Source organism: Protomyctophum bolini (genome assembly GCF_963924005.1).
Source record: "Protomyctophum bolini genome assembly, chromosome: 23".
Classification (NCBI taxonomy): Eukaryota; Metazoa; Chordata; class Actinopteri; order Myctophiformes; family Myctophidae; genus Protomyctophum; species Protomyctophum bolini.
Window position 1 is genome coordinate 21145229 of NC_137884.1, and position 21994 is coordinate 21167222.

At 42.3% G+C, this 21994-nt stretch overlaps 1 protein-coding gene across 1 annotated transcript in view; it reads left to right on the forward strand.

The window, feature by feature from the left end:
* Window positions 1-2761: 2761 nt before the first annotated feature.
* ptn (pleiotrophin) overlaps window positions 2762-21994 on the forward strand; it is a 74283-nt gene continuing 55050 nt past the window's right edge. Inside the window, exon 1 of the mRNA XM_080757469.1 lies at window positions 2762-2879. The gene's annotated coding sequence lies outside the window, so the exon portion shown is untranslated. The remainder of the gene's footprint in view (window positions 2880-21994) is intronic.

The following is a 21994-nucleotide window of genomic DNA, read 5'->3' on the forward strand; positions in this document are numbered from 1 at the left end:
ATATCAACATTAGCTGCAGCTAAAAAGACAAGCTTAAAAGAGACATAAATTGCCTCATCTACTCACGATGACGTCCTTTGAAAGAACGCCTGTGGCCTTTCGTTGCAGAGCTGTCGAATGCTCGAATCTACTCGCAAATTTACCTGAACGTGATTGTCTGCCTCCCCTGCCCCGCGTAAATTGGATGTCAGCCCGAGTGATGTGGGCTAATGGTGATTCATTATTGCTCACAACCTGCTACCACTCACAGAGCCGCGGCTTTATTGGGGGGGGGGGGGGGGGGCAGCGGGAGGAAGCCTGTCAATCTCATAGATTCTAATGAGGGCAGGCAGGCTGACACGCAGCAGAAACAATCCCACTCTGGAGAGCTGTCTCACTGCAACTGACTGATACCTGGCACAGCCGTCTGGGTGGGGTGCAGCCAGCCGGGCCTTGAGTGCATCCGACGACTCGCCTTATACTGCCATCACGGTGACCACGGCACTGAGCTCCCTCTTTTTCTTTGCGCCGGAGGGACATTACGACTGCTTTGACGACCATGGCTCAGAGGACATTAAAGTTTGTTATCAATACAGTATCGCAGTGTCATATTTATCTCAGCCTCGTATAAACCTGCCGGCATGCCACGAAAAGCCAATAGACCATTACTCTGCTGTGCTATGCAGTTTGGCTGAATAGTAACAAGCAAAACAGAAGGCCATTAGTTATAATGGTTGTAAGGAGGAAGGGATAGTAGGGGAGGTGGAGGTGCAGAGAGAATGCAATCAGATTATTTGTGTGTGGAGGACTGCGGCTGGGTGTTAGCAGCCAGGCGCATCTCCCTAGAGTCTCTATTCTTCACATCATATTGGTCTAAAATGCTGCTTCTTCAGCATCACACATCACACTGTATCATTCCATTTAGTCATTAGAGGGACAATCGACAGCATTGTATTGAGTTAACAGTCGAGGTGTCTTGCATTCCGCCGCGTCATGCCTTACATGTGCCTCCAAAAAAGTGCAATGGCTTTTCATGTAACCAACTTTAAAACATGTACTGATGATGTGCACCATGGGTTGTGCACTGCGCCTTTTTGGAGAGTTATATTACTATACTGTGCCTGCCTGCAGTGCACGGGGTAATACATGGAGGTAAATGGTAAATGTTGCTTTGAATATTGGTCTACAGCTTGCTTGCTGAAAAGATGGTTTCTAATCTTCCATTCAGTGTCGATAAATATTACACAATTTATCTGAGCTCAGTCTGTAATTGCAAACCTTCATTTTATATACCTCATATCTCTACAGTATATTTGATCATTTGAAGAGCAAAATAGCATCGCCGTGACTCGTGACATTTATCATCTTCTTTTCCTTTCGGCTTTTCCCTTCTGCCTCCATTTCACCCTGTCCTCTGCCTCCTCTTCTCTCACAACAACTAACTTCATGTCCTCTTTCACTACAACCATAAATCTTCTCTTTGGTCTTCCTCTAGGCCTCCTGCCTGGAAGTTCCAACCTCAACATCCTTCTACCGATATACCAACCCTGTCTCACAGGAATAGTAAGATATGTACGGAATTGCAATTGCATTAATGTAAAACCATAACTCACGCAGCCCCAGCCAGCCACGGGGAAATTGCACTTCCGTGTTCGTGAAAGCCACACCTCCGTCAGCAGTAGTATATATATATATATTGATGGATTTTGGGGTATTTTAGTCGTGTATGTACTATTAAGTCCAAACCATCTCAGTCTGGCCTTTCTGGCTTTATCTCCACAACATCTGACATGCTCTGTTCCTCTGATGTACTCATTCCTGATCCTCACCATCATGCATCGAAGGGAAACGGCACATCCATTTAATCGGGGAATGCGTTCATTACACTCTTTCACACATGAATTAATGTGTGTGTAATGAGGACCAGTTATCTTATTCAGTCACTCTTGGTTTTCCTTTTCCCTTGAACCTTGACAACAATCTCACGTACAATCAGTGTGAATAAATCTTAGGTGAAACAACAACAAAACAGCTGGAGGAGAAGTAAGGGAATGTTAGTCAGGTTACCAGGTGGCTAACTAGTAACGACATGCCCTCCTCTGCCATTCACGTCCCCCGTGTATGTGTGTGTGTGTGTGTGTGTGTGTGTGTGTGTGTGTGTGTGTGTGGTTGAAAGAAAATGCTATAGCCTATACATGTACAGTATGGTTTCACTGTTAACCTACTGTAACAGACACACCGGTACTCATAGAAACATGTGCATTTGTTCTTAATTAGTGGGCTAGTACGAAGCCCAGACTGCTGTTGGAGGCTCTGGAAGATACAAACACACATGCACACTTTGCTTGATCTGGAAACGGTACAGAGCCAGGAACTAGTGCTGTCAGAGAAATGCTCACAATCTTTTTTTTATTTATTTTTCTCCTGCCGGAATTGAGTTGCCTATTAGCCCCTCAACCTCCTCCTCAGCTCTTCTTGTCATCTCCAATTGATGACATGAATGGAAATGCTCTCTTTCTGTATAGGTCCCAAAATTCTGTCTTTTCTGCTGAACATCAGAGATGATCCAGATACGGCACATTCCGCGCTACAGACGATGGTGAGTTACTGTATGTATAATAATGTATATCTGTGGGGTATTTATGGCGGTTGTTTTACATCTCTACCAGTGTCATATCAATACAATAGCAACCTTTTCATACCGTGACCCCCCCCCCCCCCCCAAAAAAAAAGATAAGTATTGTAATGTAAAGTAATGGATTTTTCCCCTTTTTTTTCTTTAGGTATTAAATTGTCACTTTACTGTCATCCCGGGACACCGCCCAAAATCATGAACCACTGATGAAGACCATCTCCACCTCAACAACAAGATCTCAAGAGGGTTTATCCTTCTAATAAAGGTACGTTATTATTGTAGTTTCCAAACATTTCCATGCCAAAGACGCCCAAAGTACCACAGCCTCTGTCAGCATAAATAAGTAAATAGTGGTAAAAAAAGACAATAGCGTGTCTTTGAAAATCACTGATGTACGTCCTGTATAGGTCATTTGGTCTGTGGCACTCGCATCACGGGGCATGCTGGAGCATGTTCTTCCACCGGTGAAGTGTCACAACCAGAGTAGCATGTGACTTGATTGACCTATTGGCGCTATGTATGGAAGGGCAAGAAGGTACCGTAGTGAAGATTGAGATCTAGGCTTGCCGTGTGTGTATGGGCTTTAGAAGACCAAACGTCCTTGTCAGCTGCTGTGATGACAAGACAACCTAATCTTGACCGGGGTCCACACAATGTCATGCTTCTCGAAGTCTGGCCATGCTGTCGCGAGGCAGGGATATTATTATATATCAATCAGACTCCATCTTACTGTATGCCTTTTGTTCCATCTACCGAAGGGAATGGTTGTCTCTTTAGAGGTCACGGATGTGCTCGCTGCTCCACTGTGATGCCCAGAGGACCCCTGTCTGTCTGTCAGGCTGTCACATAGTGGCCATTAAGAGCAGTCTTGACTGAGAGTTGTCCTGTTCTCATTGGGATGTGGTTCAGCGTCATTATTCATTTCAGACCCGACTCGCCCCATTACTAACCCTGTCCTTAGCCCTAACCACACGCGAAGCCATGCTATCGCGTCGGAATTACGAGCAACGGATGCCACGGGATATGCATACGATGTGGATGGCTACCGTATACATTTGAACGTGTGTGTGTGTGTGTGTGTGTGTGCGGATCCATGACCTGATAGCTGTATGACCTGGATCACTCAGTGGTTGATATATCGGCTTCCTGAAATGTCACTCGGTTTATCGTGTCTTTTAAATTAGGTGTACACAGAGGTGTACAGTAGCTAACTATATTTACTTAAGTAATTTTTTTTGTTAATTTTACTTTAATGAAGTATTTCCAATTGTCAGTACTTTTACTTCTACTCTACTACATCTCAGATCTACATATTGTAGCCTACTTTTACTCCACTATAATTATTTGAAAACTTTACTAAAGTTACTAGTTACTTTGTAGATTTTGATTGTTAGTACATGTCATACATTAACCATTTCAACCCTATACACATTTCAACCATTTGAAAATGGGACATTGTGCCTAAATGAGTAATTTCTACTTTTTGTACTCAAGTACATTTTGAATACCGGAACTTTTACTTGTAACAGAATATTTCTACATTGCAGTATTGATACTTTACTCAAGTGAAACATTCGAGTACCTTTTCCACCACTGGGTGTACACTTTTGAAGTCGTGTGCCTTAGCATTAATCAAGACTCAGCCTATAGTTCAAATATTTGCCCAGCCCTGCCTTTTAGGTGTCGACCTGACCATTAATTAACACCCCCCATAGGTTCTGAACGCCACCAGCAGCTCAACTGCATTCACATGCAGGTGATTTGAAGATAGTCGCAGACACAGTAGCCTATATATTCATTTATTTCCTACAAGCCATGAGGTTGATTTGTTTTGGAAAATTCCCCGTTTGCAGAAGAAAAGGGATCAGAGCCATCTTCGGATTTGAAGGTGTCCAAGCGACAATAATCCTTTAATCTGGGCAGTCGGCAGCACTGCAGAGAGAGGTCCCGACTCCCTATACAGTATACACAAACACACACACACACACACACACACACGCACACTCAACCAGTAAGACGCCCTGAGGGCGAGAAGCGACCTCGCCCTTTAGGGTGGTGAAACAACAGGTCTGAGAATGCCCATATATGGATTTCTTTCCTTTTTCTTCCTTTTTTTTTACGTTTTCGGGCCGGCTAGGGCGTAAAATGTGTGCTAATTAGTAAGGCCAGGCGGGGCCTCAGGCCAACCCAGGTAGGGTCGGGCCTTCATTTCCGGGCCTGTTGAGAACTCTAAGTTTTCGCTGGCTGCCAGGCGTGGCTGCGCTAATGGCTTTTAATGGCGGGCCCGTCTAGAGTTTGAATGGACAGGTATAAGTCAAAAGGGAAGACATCGAAGAGGAATAACGGTTGGGGAGCGATCAACATAGGGAATGTCAGAAGAGGTCAGCTCCATATATGGAGATCTAAGGGTTTGTTGAGGTCAGATCAACATGGTGTCCGTGAGGTCAGATGTAGAGTTACTGGCCGGCTCCATTATATGCAGATCTTGATGAGGTCAGTGTGGTGATCTTCATATATGGAGATCCAGGTGATGATAGTCAGCTCCACATAAGGAGATCCATGTGTTGTACCAACTTGGTTCATTTGCAAGTGTGACTCGCGTTGCGGCAACCACACTGGTTATCATGAGACTGTCACGATATGGCCATATATTGACATTCCCACATACTGTAATATTGATGACATCAGGGATCTCCATGGGTATTCCCAGCCGATGCCCTAATATAATCCCTGTTATGCCCATATATGGATTTTTTTAATTTAGGCCTTCAGGCCTATAATAACAAAGGCACAGTTGAAAAGAGTTAAACTATTATATATTTCTTTATTCTATTGAATTTTTTTATTCCACATCTTTGCAGTGACATATTGCATAATACATACACAGGTACATGGTACATACATATAATTACCAGTAGGTGCGTTTCATGGTAGTCATTGCATGTTTGTGGATTTTTCTCTTAAAAAATAAATAGACAGGGTGAAAACATGTTGACTCAGCCTCAGGTGGAATATTAATTATGCTCCTTGTGAATTGTGACAATGATAGAACAAAGTCTGCACCCTCGGGTGAATTATACACTTATCTAGTCCAATGAGATTGAGCTTGAAGTGAATCAAAGTGAGAGATGAGAGGCTGCCAATGTTTATAAAAGTTTTTCAACAGAGCCGCGGACAGCAAATTTAATTTTCTATAGTTTCAGAAATGACATTAGGTCCCGTAACCAGGATGTGTTTGAGGGAGGAAGATGGTTTTTCCATAGCAATAGAATACGGCGGCGAGCGATTAAATAGGCAAATGAGACTATATATTTTTTGTCTATTGTTCAGTCAACAAAAAAAGACATTTCTCCAGTAGTCCACCAGGCTTGGGCAGGAGTTAAACCATTAATCTGGTGTCAGTGAGGTCAGATGTATAGATTTGCTGGCCGGCTCCATATATATGCAGATCTTCATTCTGTACATGAAACTGAAGACCAAAATAAAACATTGAAAGTGAAGTGATCACCCGCACGCACCTCTTCTCTCATAACATTCTACCTTGCATTGCTCCATTTTATCCCAGCAGGCTTTTGTCCCCTGTGAAATCACCCAGCTATACAGTGAAAGCTCAACAGTTGATTGTCAAAGGCTTTGTGTGGGACCGCTGTACCTTTCTCTCTCCTTTCTTCCAGCGCTTGCCCATTGAATCACCTTCCCTCTTGGATTTGCAGGCTTTGTTGTTGACCAGCATGTAGAATGGGATCAGTATAGGGATTTACTGCATCGGGACACAGTAACATTTTGCAAATGAACCCTATAGGGTCCCTAGCTAGTCTGTGGCGAACTTTAGGCCAAAAAGGTTCAGCGCTACAAGCTCACACTGTGTCACAACTTGGCGCGTACAGAGTCGTGGGGGACCCCGGTCAACTATGACAGTAGGGTTTATGTGGTACAATACAAGGTCTGCTAAAAGGATTTATCCAAGAAAGCCTATTGGCTTGTCTCCATCGGGGTCCTTTTGTACTCAATTCAAAATATACAATACTATGCAAAAACATCATATGAACGCGTAAAAAAGTAAACTATGTACAGTAAACGGCTCGGGGTAAGGGGGGTTCAGAAAGTGCTCTTTTCAGTGGTGTGCACAGAAATTTAGAGGTGCAGGTGCTCAAGTGAAAAAATGGCACCTTGTGCAGCGCGTGGAACCGGTCGGTTGCCTTTTTAGTGGGAGATTTATAGGTTTTGGGCCATAAATAATATATTAGAAGCTATTTTTTTAATCAAGATTTGATCAACCACATACTGTGCCATACCACTTTTTTCGTGGCATGGCAGCAGAACGAAGCACTGCTGTATTAAACGGTAAAAAAAGACACTGTTTGAAGTACACGTTGAAAAAAAAAAACACACATAGGAGGATTAGACGCATTTAAATGTAGGTCGCATTCACACCTGTAGTTTGGTAGACTTGGTTCTATTGGGGGGGGGGTGAAGTTGCATCATTCTTGAATTTTTAATTAAACTGCATTTGCGTTCACACTGTGCCATGTCAACCGCAGCAGCAGGGAACTTTATCAATGTGTTCAATTCATAAACTATCACAGTGAAATATATGGTGTTAAAATTATACTTATTATGAGTAATAGTTAGGACGTAAAGTGAGGGCAACGTGGATGCAGGGGGTGTTAATTGCAGTAAAACATCCTGGTGTGATTGCGATCTTAAATTGAGAATTATTCTGATTATTAATCCTTGACTTTTTTTCACCGGAGGAAAACCAGCTGTGGTCAAAACCTTGTTTGCTATTTTTCACCGTAAAAAATAATTTGGGCTCAATTTCGAAATATGTGCTCAACACTAGAAAGTTATGAATTATAAATACCACCAACTCTCTGAATATGCTAATAATTGTCACTTTAACTGCATGTGGTGTTAGTGCTGGTGTTTCTGAATTGGAAATTATTTTGCAGTGAGGCTCATTTGCATAGAGAGGGGCAAGTTTTGCACCAAATATATGCTTGTAAATACATGTAAATAGCACCTGCTAAAGGAAAGCAAGTTTAATAATGGCAATATGCCTTTTACAGTTATAGGCATAAAGCATATACTGTAGTAAAGGTGGTTCCCAAACTTTTTAGCCCGTGAACCAAAAGAGAAATTTGATGTTTACTCAGGACCCAAAGTAGTGAAAATATCAGATCTACAAGCTCATCTTGTCACTACTACACTTGAGGAAAGACCAATGGCATGAGTGTTTGTACCCTATTAGGTTGGCACATCCCAGTAAAGGAGATGTCTGCGTTTAAATATCAGGCTAATAGGCATGCAGATTGTTATGCCTTGGCATGTTTTAGTATGATCATAAATGCAAAGAAAACCAGTCCAAGAGATGAAAGCAGACGGAGCTGAGTAAACCGATAAGAGGATTTTTATAATTTTTAGATCACCATGGGTCCTTTAGAGAAGAAGAGACACTTGGCAAACTCCTCGAGTGAGACCTTGACTGAGTGCATTTGACGATAGCAATTGGATAATGACCGTTTCCTGGCTACGGTCAACTCGACCCATCAGAGGTACAATGAGCAGTAGAGGTAGCCGGTGACACGGTATCAAGTTTAGACAAGGGCCTTTTCATTTCTTTCCCGAAATGTGGTGGTTTTCAGTAATATTCAGTGTCACATAATATGGTTTATCTGAAAGGTCTGGCCTTGGGAGAAGCGCAGAGTTTTGAGATTTTACCATTATCATCCTAACACGGCTTGTATAAAAGAGTTACTGGATCCTGTCATCATGACTGTCTGTAACGTTGCCATCTGTATTGACTCGTGCTGCAATAGAACTGGACTTGGCTGGCGATGATAGCTGTTTAACCCATTCTGGGCGGGAACCCCTTTTGGTGTTAGCATTATGTTATGCTTTAGCTATTGAAAAATAGCAGATCTACAAGCTCATAGCGCGCCACTCGGTGGCCTACAAGCTTGTAGGTCTGCTATTTTTGAAAAGTTGTGAAAATGTGGCGCAAATCTTTGCATTTCCGAGCGAACATTTTTTACTAAAATATTGGCTTCTGGGGGGTCCCTGGAACTACATATTTTGAGATGGGGGTCCGTGGCCCAATAGAGATAATTCTGCGGACCCTTGACATGAAAAAGGTTGAGCACCAAAAACTTTAGGATTTTGAAGCCTTTTTTTGAATCGATGTCAGTCCAAAATGGGTTAAAACAGGCAGTGCTATAATCAGCCAATCGATCCAGGGATAGTGCAGCCCCGGGGGTTGGTTGCAGCGGCATTAACGGCAAGCCAGGCCCTTCGATTTTGATAAAACAATGATGTATGGTGGCTGAGCGGACCAGCAAACGAGAAGAGATAATTGTTTGGTTGGTGTTGTTCACTCCTTTACCACACCGACCGGGCCCCGGGTGAAGGTCGTACCTTATTGAGTGTTTGGCAGTACGTTGGTGCCCCGTATCCATGCTGCGCCGGTATTGATTACAGCTGTGGCTTACTGGCTTCCATAAAGTGTATTTTACAACCTTAAAACAATGGCTCATAAATATGCGACTGAAGTTTCATTCGAATGTATTTGTAGGTTCCGGTTCACCAAGAGGCTAGAGACGGCACATCTAAATCAGTTCTGTAATGACTCATAACCACAAGGCTGGCAATTGTAGTGAACCGTGGGTCAAGTTGTCTCTCAGTAATGAGAGAGAGAGAGAGAGTTGTGCGGGGAAGAATGGAAGAGAGATGAGTTATGCCTCAGAATTAACCGGCTGACGATGACCTCTCTTCCTCTGGAAACGGTTTGCGAGGTGAGCCCTCGCGGCGGCAGTGAGTGACACCGCGACGTGTCCATGCATGGCGTCTGTGTGGTCAGTGCGAGCGGTCAGCGCGTCCTCCCTGTGACTGTGCTAAAGGTCAATACAGTCTGCTCTCAGATGCTCTGAGTGGTGGTGGTGGTGGGGAGGGGGATTGGGGGCTCCTCCCGCCCTCATTAGCAGAAAATTGCAGAGTCCCTCGTGCAACAGACACGCTCATCTGTATGCCGGTGGACACTAATACAGACGTCAATGCAGCCGCCGCTCTATGTACTCTGTCTCGCCGTGCTCAGATTGACCTCCATAACAACAAAATAAATCGCACAGGCTGTTTGTGTGGGGGCAACGGAATTTTGCACACAAATAAAATGGCCAGTCATTGAAAGTATAGGTTGTGCATAGCGTATATAGCTCAAAATATTCCATAATGCGACTCAATATTCATAACGCCGACCTGAGCCAATCCCAACCTGACAGATGTGTTAAATTTGGCAAATAGTGTGAGCAGCAGTTATTGGTGGAAGTTCAGGAACACTGTATAGAATATACCAGGTTTGCACTTTTGCACACTAATGTGTCCTCTCAGCCAAAGCAGAAGCAGAGGCAAACTGCTCTGCAATAAATTACATTTAATGGCTTCAGATGAGCTTTTGGTGCGAGGCCAGCCTCCGAGCATTTAGCATTGGGGGTATGGTCCCACGTGGACCAAAATGCCATCAGCAACACTGAACGTGGTGTGTTGCACTGCGTTGCATTGTTCAATGGAGTCTCCCTGTCTCACATGAAACGTGACTTCTCTCCCCTGGCTGTGCATACAGGTACATTATGCACTATGTACCTTTTTGTTTTCTGAACACGTCTCATTCAACCAGGGATTAACTCCAATATTTTAGTTGACTACATCTACAGTTGATTTAGTTGACTAAAATATTTTGGCAGTGCCTTGATGGCGTCGTATTGTCTGCATGAGTTTAGACTTGGTTGCATGTGGAAATTAGCTGATCTAGATCTGCTATTTTCAACATGCAACCAAGCATAAAATGTAGGCTACTCAGTTCTACTGGATCTCTTCTCCAATCTCCAATAGTCCCTCAATAACATTTTAGTCTGGTTTTCTTTTGTTGACACAATATTTAGTTTAAGTCATCATTCATACAGTAGCTTAGTTTACACAGCTGTGTGTCCCTGGGTCTGTCTGTCTGTCCATGCATGAAAATAGCATAACCCCCACACGGAGTTGCACCACTCACTCACTTCACACGGGTGTGATTTTTATTTTGTTTTTGATTCGTTTCCCTTGGTGTAAAAAGCTAGTTGACGAACATTTTTCGCCATACTTTTAGTTGATGACATCAACAGGATCGATGTGTTTTGGTCTGGATTTCTCCTTTTACTTTTCATTGTCTTTGATTACAGCTTGTCGTCATGATGCTTTCAAGCGTTATTATATATGCTTGTCTTTCCACAATGGCTCATGATGATCAAGCAATCAATTGAGCGCTGCAGTGTGCGTGAGGCAGTACATTCACTGGGCGCTCTAGTCTCCAATGCCCTGATTACAGACAGTCACAGCTGTGGCGGGTGTTGTCAGAGCAGTGGTCTTATATTTACCATTACATTTGATGTAATTTTAGTCATAGTCTAAGATTTAATTTAGTTTTAGTCACATTTTTGTCATCTGAAATGCTTTAGTGTTGGTCTAGTTTTATTTGACTAAATATCATAAGATTTTAGTCCACTAAATGTACAGTTGATTTTGTTCGACTAAAATGGTATTTTGCCAGGCCTGGATGGGTGTCGTAATGCCTGATTTTACAGTAGTAGGTAGTTGATCTACAAGATCACAAACGCGTCGCTTATGATTATGTGCCAGATGAAAACCATCACTGCTGCCGCAAAGTGGCTAAAGTGGCCCGTAGAGCGGCCGGATGGGAACAGCGAGGTTCCCAGTTCGATCCCGGGCTCCTCCAGGGTTAGTGTCGAAGTGTCCTTGAGGAAGACTCGGAATGTGCAGGTTGGTGCCTTGCATGGTTTCCTCCTCCATAGGTGTAGGAATGTTGTGTGTGAACTGTGAATGGGTGAACGTAATGTACAATCTATGTAAAGCGCTTGGAATAAAAGTGCTATATAAATGTCACCATTTACCCCATTTTGGACTGAGGCTGATTTTATACTGTACTAGATAGCAACAAGAATCCCAAAAGGGGTTCCCTTCCTGAATGGGTTAAAATAACAGCTTTCAGTGGCACTGTAGTAGGAACATTGCACCAATTTAGTTTACTGTGATTAATTCCTGAACCATTCCACATTTGCCTAATAGTCCAGTAATAATGTAATTTGACCTCGATCTAATTGCAAAAAAAACAAACACAGCTGATTTTGCAGCTTCAATATATCCTGAAAAACAGAAAAAAAACTTGAGTGTTTTTGTGCAAAACTAATGCTTGGAATGGCTTCAGCATCATGAAAACCCCCTAGTATGTACTTAAAGCGTAAGGAATATTTAGAAAATATTGCCTTATAATAGGATGTCAATGGTGGCCATACTGTACAGGCCATTTTCAACACTTTCCCCTCAGACAATTCCAGGCAACTTTTGTTCCGTTATTCAGGGTATATTGAAAATGCAAAATCAGCTGAGTTTGGTTTTTTTGCAATTAGATTGAGGTTGACCCTGTATTTTCCATAGATTTCCTGTACTATTTATCAGAAGCATTTCTGTGATATCATGTTTTGGGGGGTGTAATCGGGCTGATTAATAGTTTAGTTGCAACAGAGGTGGAAGTCAGTCCTCTGACGAGGAAGTCTGGGCCGTCCGGGGCTGTGCAGCGGTAATGCATTTCCCGATCGATGGCGAGAGCGCAGCGACCCTCCAAACCCTGACAGCCGGTGATCAGTTGGAGTGAGACAGAGGTGTTTTATTACCAGGATATCGATGGTCCATCTAAATCCACTGCGTACCGTGGATTGGCCATATCTCTGCAAAAGTGCAGCCGGGCGCGGATATACTGTTGTATCACAAGAGAGCATGCCTCCGTTTCTGTCCACCATATTACAACAGATGGCTGAACACCGTATATAACAACTGCGGCTGAAATCGTTAACGTGATTCATCTATTTGCCTAACTTCAACTCGGCGTCCTCGGTTCACCTCTTGCTTCTCCTCGGCCGTTGCCCCGTGGAGATGGAGGAAGCGGGAGGTTATTTTTGGTCACAGTGGCATATCTATAGATAGGGTTTGATGTTGCCGTCGGGGGGGGGGGGAGAGCATCTGTGGTCTGTCTATTTCTTATCGTCGGTCGCGATATGTTTTATTATCCCTGCTTCTGGTCAGACTGAATCGAATGCACTTTTGGAAAATGTGGACTAAGACTGATATATTTTATATTGATGTTTTGCTACTTTCTCAGTTTAATTAAGCAATGTAGTATGTACAAGCTCACAACTCGTTGAACTCATTGACAATGAAGTATATATAGGGCAATGTAGTCTTCTTTTTGAGGGCCGGTATCCCCTCCAATGCCTGGCTTTTGAAATGATAGTCATATGGCAGCCAAGTCTATGGACTTTTAATGTTTGTTGTGTGGTTAGGGCACTACTAGAATTGGCTTCATACAACACAGATACACACTGCATTCATGTCTCGTGGCGTATACTGTATAGGGTTGTATACAATAACACACTGCATTCATGTCTCGTGGCGTATACTGTATAGTGTTGTATACAATAACACACTGCATTCATGTCTCGTAACGCATTGTATATAGTGGCAGTGAATCTGCAATGAATGAAAGTGACTCATGCCACATATGTGGAGGCTTCTAAAAGTCAAAATGTTAGAGGCATAAACAGTATATCCAACTCAATCAACTTTAACGACCGTCTTGACTACAGTGATTGGTATTATTGCTATCACCTGGGTGGCCCATTAAAATAACACTGACAGAGCTATGAGGTGGCGAAAGCTTGCAGAGCATAGCAGCGGCTGCTATAAACTATTTGCTTTTGGGGTTTGGTTTAGCGAAGGGCTAATTCATAGTCTTACCATTTCCCCTCTGTGATTAATAAAGAAAGCTCCAGTGTCCTCCTTCAGAGTAATGTCTTTTTTACATCTGGAACGGTGAGCAATTGTTCGGTAGAGCAATATTAATAGCTCTATAAAATGTCCTGCCATATGCTTTGTTATTTAGTCCTGTTAAATCGAAGCTTATACTTTGGTGAAACTAAGTTCTCATTTACAGGAGAACAATCATTGAGTTTCACTCTCACAAAAGTTCAGTTTGCAATATATCGCGTGTGGGGAATCACACAAGCTCGCAATGCCTTGTCAGCTTGTAGATCTGCACTGGTCGACGGCCGACAGTCATACTATGGAGTAGTTGCGAACGCAGTGAGCACTTACTATGAGACCTATCAGATCATGTCTGTCCGTGCGTGCATGCGTGTGTCCCCCCTTTGTGCCCATATATGGAGCTACGTCCAAATATGGAGTGTATTGCATCAATACGTCTCCATAACTCAGCCATAACCATATAAGGAGTCCCCAAAGCAGCTATACGTCCAAAACCCAAATATGTACGAGCTGCGTTCGCTTCCCGCGTTTGCGCGTCTTACTGGTACTAATGCTTTTGTTATAGAGGCTGTACTATACACACCCCCTTCCATGAACCTGACGTTTGTCTTTACCAGTACCCTGAGCATTCGAGTGACCCCCATCCTTTCCCTGCTATCACCTATTCATTCATTCATTCATTCAATTCATTTTTCTATGCATCTGTTCGACTCTCAACCTCCACTGGGAGACGAGAACAATCACACATGACAAAGACATACTCGCTATTGAAAAGGAACACAGCGCAGTCTTGATTCATAACGTCTCTGTAGTGCGAGACTGAAAAGCCAATTAATGAGAACATACCATGCTGGAAACGCAGTAATAACCCATTAGAGATGAATGAGAGAAACGTATGGATGCGGTTAAACGCCAGTCGTCTGGGCCGCAGACTGTCAGCTTGCCGAGACAAATCTTGTGCATGAGAGCAGTTTCGCCCAACGTTGTCACACTTGGCTGGCCACACACCGACCGGCCGCTCTCACAGATTAATTGTCAGCCGTAAATTAACTTCCCTTCCATCCAAATGAAACAGAGGAGCAACCAGAGATATAGGGCTCTTTTCTGACATACTGGGGGGGAGCTTGAACATCGGTAACTGTCAAGTAGCCTTGAACCGTCAGATGGGCCATGAAAAACTGTTCCATCAGGGAGGGTGTGGCTTCTCCAGGTTTTGCGGGGACGAGGAGTCGACCGGGCACGTTTTCCTTGGTATTTTAATGGATTACAAAAAATAACCTAAGAAGGGCAGATGTCGAGATCATGGGACTAATGGAAAGTTGGAAACCAAAGTTTGATCTGTTGATTGTCATATCTCTTCACAGTTCACACACACATGAAAATTATTGAAACGCATTGCCAAACATTACAAACCGTTGAGAACAAACCCCAACCAGACAAACATAATAACCCTTAAGGACAAAAAGGTATCCTTCCTCCAAGTTGTACTGCTTGTCAAAGTGTAAATTGCAGAATGAAAAAAGAAAAAGAAAATAATCCAAGGCACTCCGTCTTTGGTGAAAAGTTTAATAGTTTATTTGATGATGGGCAAGGCACTAAAGGCATATAATAACCCTTAAATAAGGGACACTCCTTTATTACCTGGGTCACAGTCTCACAGACTATACTGTACGTTAATATTCAATTCAATATTTAATATTCAAACAAGAGTTCATTATTATTAATGAAACTGAGCTTCTTGTGGACGTAAATCATAATAATGGGATCGCTCTCATTACCTTATGCTGAATAGATGAGGGCCATAAAATGCATTGGGAGATGAGGTTCCTTCCTGCCCTTAATAGATTTCTTAGTCTTGGTAGGAATTGACTGCTTCCAGTGGCATGTTTCCAGTCTTCTCTCTTCTACATGTCCCCCCAACATGTCATAATATCACAAGATCAGTGTGGATCAGTTACACAGGTGACTGAATTCAAAGAGGAGCTTTAGCAAGACAAGACATTACATCACATAGACGCAGATGTAATTCACTACATCTAATCTACGTATCTACTATGACTTTCGCCCTGTGCTCACGATTTAACACAATATTTGCCACACAGGCGAAGTCTCTGGATTCGTGCTCGCAACCGCCTTTGCCAACACGGGATCTCTCGGGTTTGTTTAATGTCAATGAATGTCAATTAATCCAGAATTAATAGTATTTTTTTACCGTTTTTAGCAGCCATCGTTAGCCTCCGGTAGCTACCATGGTGTGTGGTCATCAAATATCCCAAATCTCCCCGTGCACGCATGCGATCTACAGCATTTTAGGGCTCAGATTGAGATAAAGGACCTCGAATAAAACATTTGAGGTCGCGCTATGAAAAAAAGAATAGTCCGGACGGCCTTGAGCGAGCCTGGAGCCCAAATCACTTCCGGGACGTCCGGATGAGAGCTCTTAATTCTTCTTTGTTTTGTCACGCATTTCACTGGCACTAGCATGGTCCCGGATGTGCTCTCGGTAGCACTTGGTAGTTGTGGTATAGTGTGACCGCTGCGTACCGTTCCCCGGAGCCGATCACCCAACCGTCCCAGGGACCACATGGAGGTAGTCTCGGGACCGATTGAAGTGTACTCTGATACGGATCGATGCGATATGACGGCATTGAATACAGTTGAATGTAAGTGTACTCCGGTTGCGGAAGAATCAAGGCCAATGTGAATCATGACCAGCGGGGACCAGGCAATTGTAATCGGGAACAGTTTGAATCAAACAGACTCGGTGTGAATCTGCCCTTATTAGTGCCTGTGATTGACTAATAGGCCCTTAGTACACACTGCATCGCCGAGGTTTTGCTCGCTGTGTGTGACGAGCTCTGCGAGAAGATCCGGCGGCAATGAAAGCGCTCACTGATGCCATCTCAAGCTTTTCTCTATGTCTAGCAGTGTTGTTTTTGGCAGCAAATTTCTATTTTAGTTTAATCATATAGTCTTTGGACTGAAACTTCATTTAGTTTTAGTCACATTTTAGTCACCTGGAAATGTCTTAGTGTTAGTCTAGTTTTAGTCTACTAAATGTCACAAGATTTTAGTCGACTAAATCTACAGTTGATGCCGTCATAATGAGTGTTTTTACACTTGCTGAAAATAGCCAATCTACAATTTTCAGCATGCAACCACATGTAAAACGACTTATACTGGATCTCTTGTCCACTAGTCCCTTCCTGACATTTTAGTCTAGTTTTTATTTGTCGACGAAATTGTCAGTATATTTAGTCTTATAGATTTAGTCATCGATTCGTAGCTTAGTTTTCATTTAGTTTCCATTTGTTTTTGTCAGTGAAAATAGGTAGTCGACGAACATTTTTCGTCTTAGTTTTAGTCGACGAAAACAACACTGATGTCTGGCAGGTTTGATGATATTTGTCTCTCTCTCGTCAACTGGACATCATACAGTATGGACGGGCTCTCGTGCTCTCTCTCTGTGTTTTTCACGTCATTTCTGTATCTCTCTCTTATCTCTCAATCACTCTCTTTCTCACACTTAAGCTATTATGTCAAATGCAGTCTCCATTTCCTTGCTGACGTGCAGCAGAAATTGAATATATGTTTGAGCGAAACTGTATAAAATCTTACTCTTGCTCATTTCTTATTGCCTTCAGCTCAGCAGTTCCCAGCCGGTGACAGTTAGGGGAGGAATGGAGTGGCAGGCCCACTGGCATCGTAATGGTGTGTTGCAGGCTGACTCCAGCGCTCCTATTTCATTCGGTTTCGTCAGACTCCCTGCGGCCGAACTGTGAGGAGCAGTGTTATGATTTTGAAACGCTTAACACCGCCATCATCCCCGTGCACTCTTACAGCAGATAGCAGCCAGTTAAATGTAATAAGAAATGAAGAGGGAGGCCAGGCTCGACCCATTTAGACCGACTGCTGCAGCCACTTTACGTTCCCCCGTAGCATTGTTATCTTTGAAGCCCAGAATGTGTGCACGTCTCCTTGTAGTTTTATAGCCTTTGTAGTATAGACAATTCTGACTAGGGATGATGATGCACCGAATGGGGAAATTCTTGGCCGAAACCGAATATAGGAAACAGAAAACCGAATAAACCGGTCTAAATAAATGGCTTAATATTAACTTTATCAAATGTGTTCCCTTGATTTACGTGTACATTTGTTTTCTGGAGCTCACCTCCGATCCGATCGAAAATCTATACACTTGACCAGGGTCGGAGGTGGGACTGAGAAGGAGGTATATACATTGACGGTGGGGGATCTAATCACTAAGATCTTTTGTCGCCATGTTTTCATCGTTTGTCATATTGATTGATTGATTGATTGTTTATTTATTTTCGTGTCATGCACATCTTGTGCCCAACCCTCATGGGTTTATAAGACACCATTTCACATTTGCAATTACAGCATGTTTTACAATACATACTTTATGCATTTTATAGCATGTTTACATTACACAATTCGTTATATTACACCTCAGATGTATACAGAGTACTCTGTCTTCTTTCCCAAGCTTGACAAATAAAATCTGCTACAACGAAAGTCCCTTTGGCAAAACATATCTCCATTTTTACATAGTCATTTAAATCTAGGAAATCCCCACATATAGAAGACATCTTATTAATCAAAATATCCCTTAGGTCATCGTACTTAGAGCAGTAAAACAGAAAGTGAACTTCGTTTTCAATTTCATCTAGATCACAGAACAGACAATATCTCTCATCTTCAGGGGTGGCATTAAACCTGCCAGTCTCCAGTGCTAATGGTAATGTTCCTGACCTTATTTGAGCACAAAGAGAACGTTGCCTTTTGTTTAAATTATACTTCACATAAGGTTCTACAGTGTATATGTCCTTTATAAGGCAGTAGGTTCGCAACTTAGGTTTGTACCATAGGTCCCTACACCAGTTTTCTTTGTACCTGGAGAACATTGTCTTTCTAATTTGTTGGACATTACATTGTAATCTATTTTGAAAAATAAAAAATAAATCATTTGAATAAAGTAAACTTCTCAGTTCATTTGTCCAGGGGTGACCACCTCTAAGATCCCAGTTAAAGATCTTTTTGGTGAGTCTCTCCTCAGACATCTTCACCAGTCTATTCCATAGCCGTATCATTTCACATTTGTGTCTGATGTTTGGAGGTTCCCATCCCATATCCCCGTTAATTGCTAGCAATGGAGTCAGTTTATGGACTCCCAGAAAGGATCTAATAGCTCTATGGTGCACGTTGTTACAGCTCGCATATTCTCGGCAACCCCAAACACCAGAAGCATAGTCAGACACCGGACATACGCCTGATTCGTAAAGTTGTGTGTAAGCTTTGAATCCTAACCGTCCACAGTGTTTCACTTTGTTCATGATAGAGCCTAGTGCCCTGCCCGCTGACTGAGCTAGGATATTGACAGCATCATTAAATGTCATGTGCTCATCTAAGGTCAGTCCAAGATACTTGTACTGATCAGTATAAGACAACCCTATTGACCCCAAATTAAACACAACTGAACTTCTGTGTATTGCTTTCTGTCTGAAGTGTACAATTTGGGTTTTGTCCTGGTTTGCTTCCAGTCTCCATTTCCAGCACCAGTCTGCAACAATATTCAGCATTAACTGCAGATCGTTCTCCTGTTCCGCAAGTAAAACTATGTCGTCTGCATATAATAATATGCTCACTTTTTGATCGCCAACTGTAATTCCCAAGCCTGAATCTTTGATTTTGAGGGCTAAATCATTTACATAAATGGCGAATAATGTTGGGGACAGTATGTCTCCTTGTTTCACCCCAAATTGTTGCGGGAACCATCCAGTTCTATACTTATTAATCTGAACACAGGCAACTGGTGCTTGATAAAGGGACTTGATGGCATTATAAAATTTCCCATTGACTCCAGATTCTAACAATCGATACTGTAGTAGGTCTCTGTTAATCCAATCAAATGCCTTCTTGAAGTCAATAAAACAGGCAAAGGTAGAGTTATTCTGCTTAATTCTTGACTGTATAATAGTAGAGACGACATAAATGTGGTCAATACATGCTCTCCCTTTTCTAAAACCGTTTTGCTCATCCACAAGTAGACCTGTTCTCTCAAGATGGTCTCCAAGTCTACTGTTTAAAATTGAGGAATACAGTTTATATACACAACTAATAAGACTTATCCCTCTATAGCTAAGTGGTAACTTTGGATCATTCTTTGAAGACTTTGGGATAGGTTTAATAATGCTCTTATTCCACTGTGTAGGAGTGATGCCACTGTCAAAACAAAACTGAAATAATTCAAACAAAACATTAAACAACCTCGGTGACTTCAGCACCTCATTAGAGATTTCATCGATTCCAGTAGCTTTTTTCATTTTACATCTGTCTATAGCATTTTGTATTTCTTCTCTAGAAAAGTTTGCATTCAAACACATGTTGCTACTACTATCGGAATTCATTTGAGTTTCCATTAATTTTTTTAAACAAATAGTTTCTTTCAAAAACATTTCATCAAACAAATGATTACAACCAGAGAACAAATTAGAAAAGTCATTTTCCCATTTTTGCAAAACAACCCCTAATTCGGAACTACATTCACCATTCTCTAGGCTTACCTCCATAGGTATTTCTCTAGATTTTATTGGACCCAATTTATTTATTTCACTCCAGAACTGTTGGGAATTATGAGTGTGTAAATAATCAATCTGTAATGAAAGACCTCTATTAAATTTGCGTTTTGCAGTACGTATCCTCTTGTCAAATTCAGTTTGTCTTTTCTTAAATTCTATCTTTAGTCCTTCTCTCAGATTTTTATTTTTACACCTTAAAAATTCTTTCTCAGCTGATCTTAAATTATCCCATAGAGTTTGAAGGTCTCGATTCCAGTAGGGTTTGTAGGATTTTCTGAACTCTTTATTTGATCCTTTTCGTTTTCCACAATTTTGCAGTTCTGTATAGACACACCCCCATAGTTTATCATAACAAGCATCTAAATTATTTTGACTAAGTTGTCTGCATCCCAATTGCTCAGTCACTTCCAATAGTATTGTATTATGTTGGCTAGAGGACAGAAACGACTGAGGGGGTTGTCTTGGTAATGCTTCTCTAGGATGCTGTGACTGTAAGTCTTCATTAACAAAATATGGTCTCACTTGAAATTTTAACATTAGTAAGGAATGATCAGGTATTTTGCACCTATCGCCTAATAATGAGAAACCCTCACCGCCCACTCTCTCAATTAATTCATTTGGGGTGAAAACATAAAATGCAACACAGTTATTTAAACCTTCATGTGGGACAATAATATAGTCTACTACTGCTTTACCCTTAACTGAGATTGATGTAAAATTGTCATTGCCCAAAGGCATTCTACCGTTGAGTACACAGCCCTTTACATCTCTTAAAAATTCAATTAATATTTCTCCATAGCTGTTAACGGTGCTGTCTAAATTAACCCTAGTAGAAATATTATCCACTTCATTAATAAAGTCATCAAGGTTACCAATCCGGCAATTTAGATCCCCACACAAGTAAATCGCGTCTACTTCAGATAATATAAACATCTGGGTCGTTAAAGACTCAAAAAAAGAATGAGAATTGGTTGATCTCGTGGATCCTTCTGGGGGTAAATAGCAGGTGAAAATAACAAAACAGTAGTCAGAAACTTTATCGTTGAATTGTAGTGCAAGTATTCCTTCCACTGATTTATCCTTTATTTTAATTTCATAAACCTCAAATAAAATATTCTTAACGAAGAAACCAACGCCTCCCGATCCTTTAACCGCTTTAATATGCATGGGTCGGTTTTGACCAAACCAAGAATAGCCCTGCAACTCAATTACTTCATTTCGTTTTAAATGAGTTTCATTCAGTGAAATAATATCAGGGCTATGGTCCAGTAATATAATTGATCTGAGTGCACTGTTCCACATAGTCCATCCGTTTACATTCCAATGCACTAGTGTCAGATTGTCAGCCTCCCGAGATTTAAAACGGGCATTATTTATGGGTTGGGCAGTTACCTCTCAGCCATTCGACTCATCCTCACTGTTGGCCGGTGGCACCCGCCTTGTGGGCCCGCTGCTATGCCGCCTGGCAGTGGCACCGTTCTCGGTATCCTGTTGCTCGTGCTGATCCTGCTGCCTGTCACGTTTCACCAGCCTCCCATTGCCGGTCAAGAAATATTCCTTCCCACCCGGGATTTCTTTGAGAATGGTTCTGAAATTCAAGTCGATCAACCTCTCTGTGTGTGACTTAGCCGAGTGAATGAAAACCCGGGCAAATCCTTCGATGTCCCTCAAGTTCTTCTTAAGTCGCAGCACCGCCACCTTGTCCTGCACCGTTCGGAATTCCACCTTGATCACCCCCGGACCCCGTCCTCGCGGCGTTGTCCGCTCCGCGTTGACGATTTCAGGTACCGGGTCACACAGTAGCCCCTCATACAATAAAGAGCTCGCTCTCTCCCGGGGGGTTTCCCCGTCGATGAACGGGAGGCCCACAATAATGATAGACACATCCGATCGGAATCTGTTGGCTGGGCAT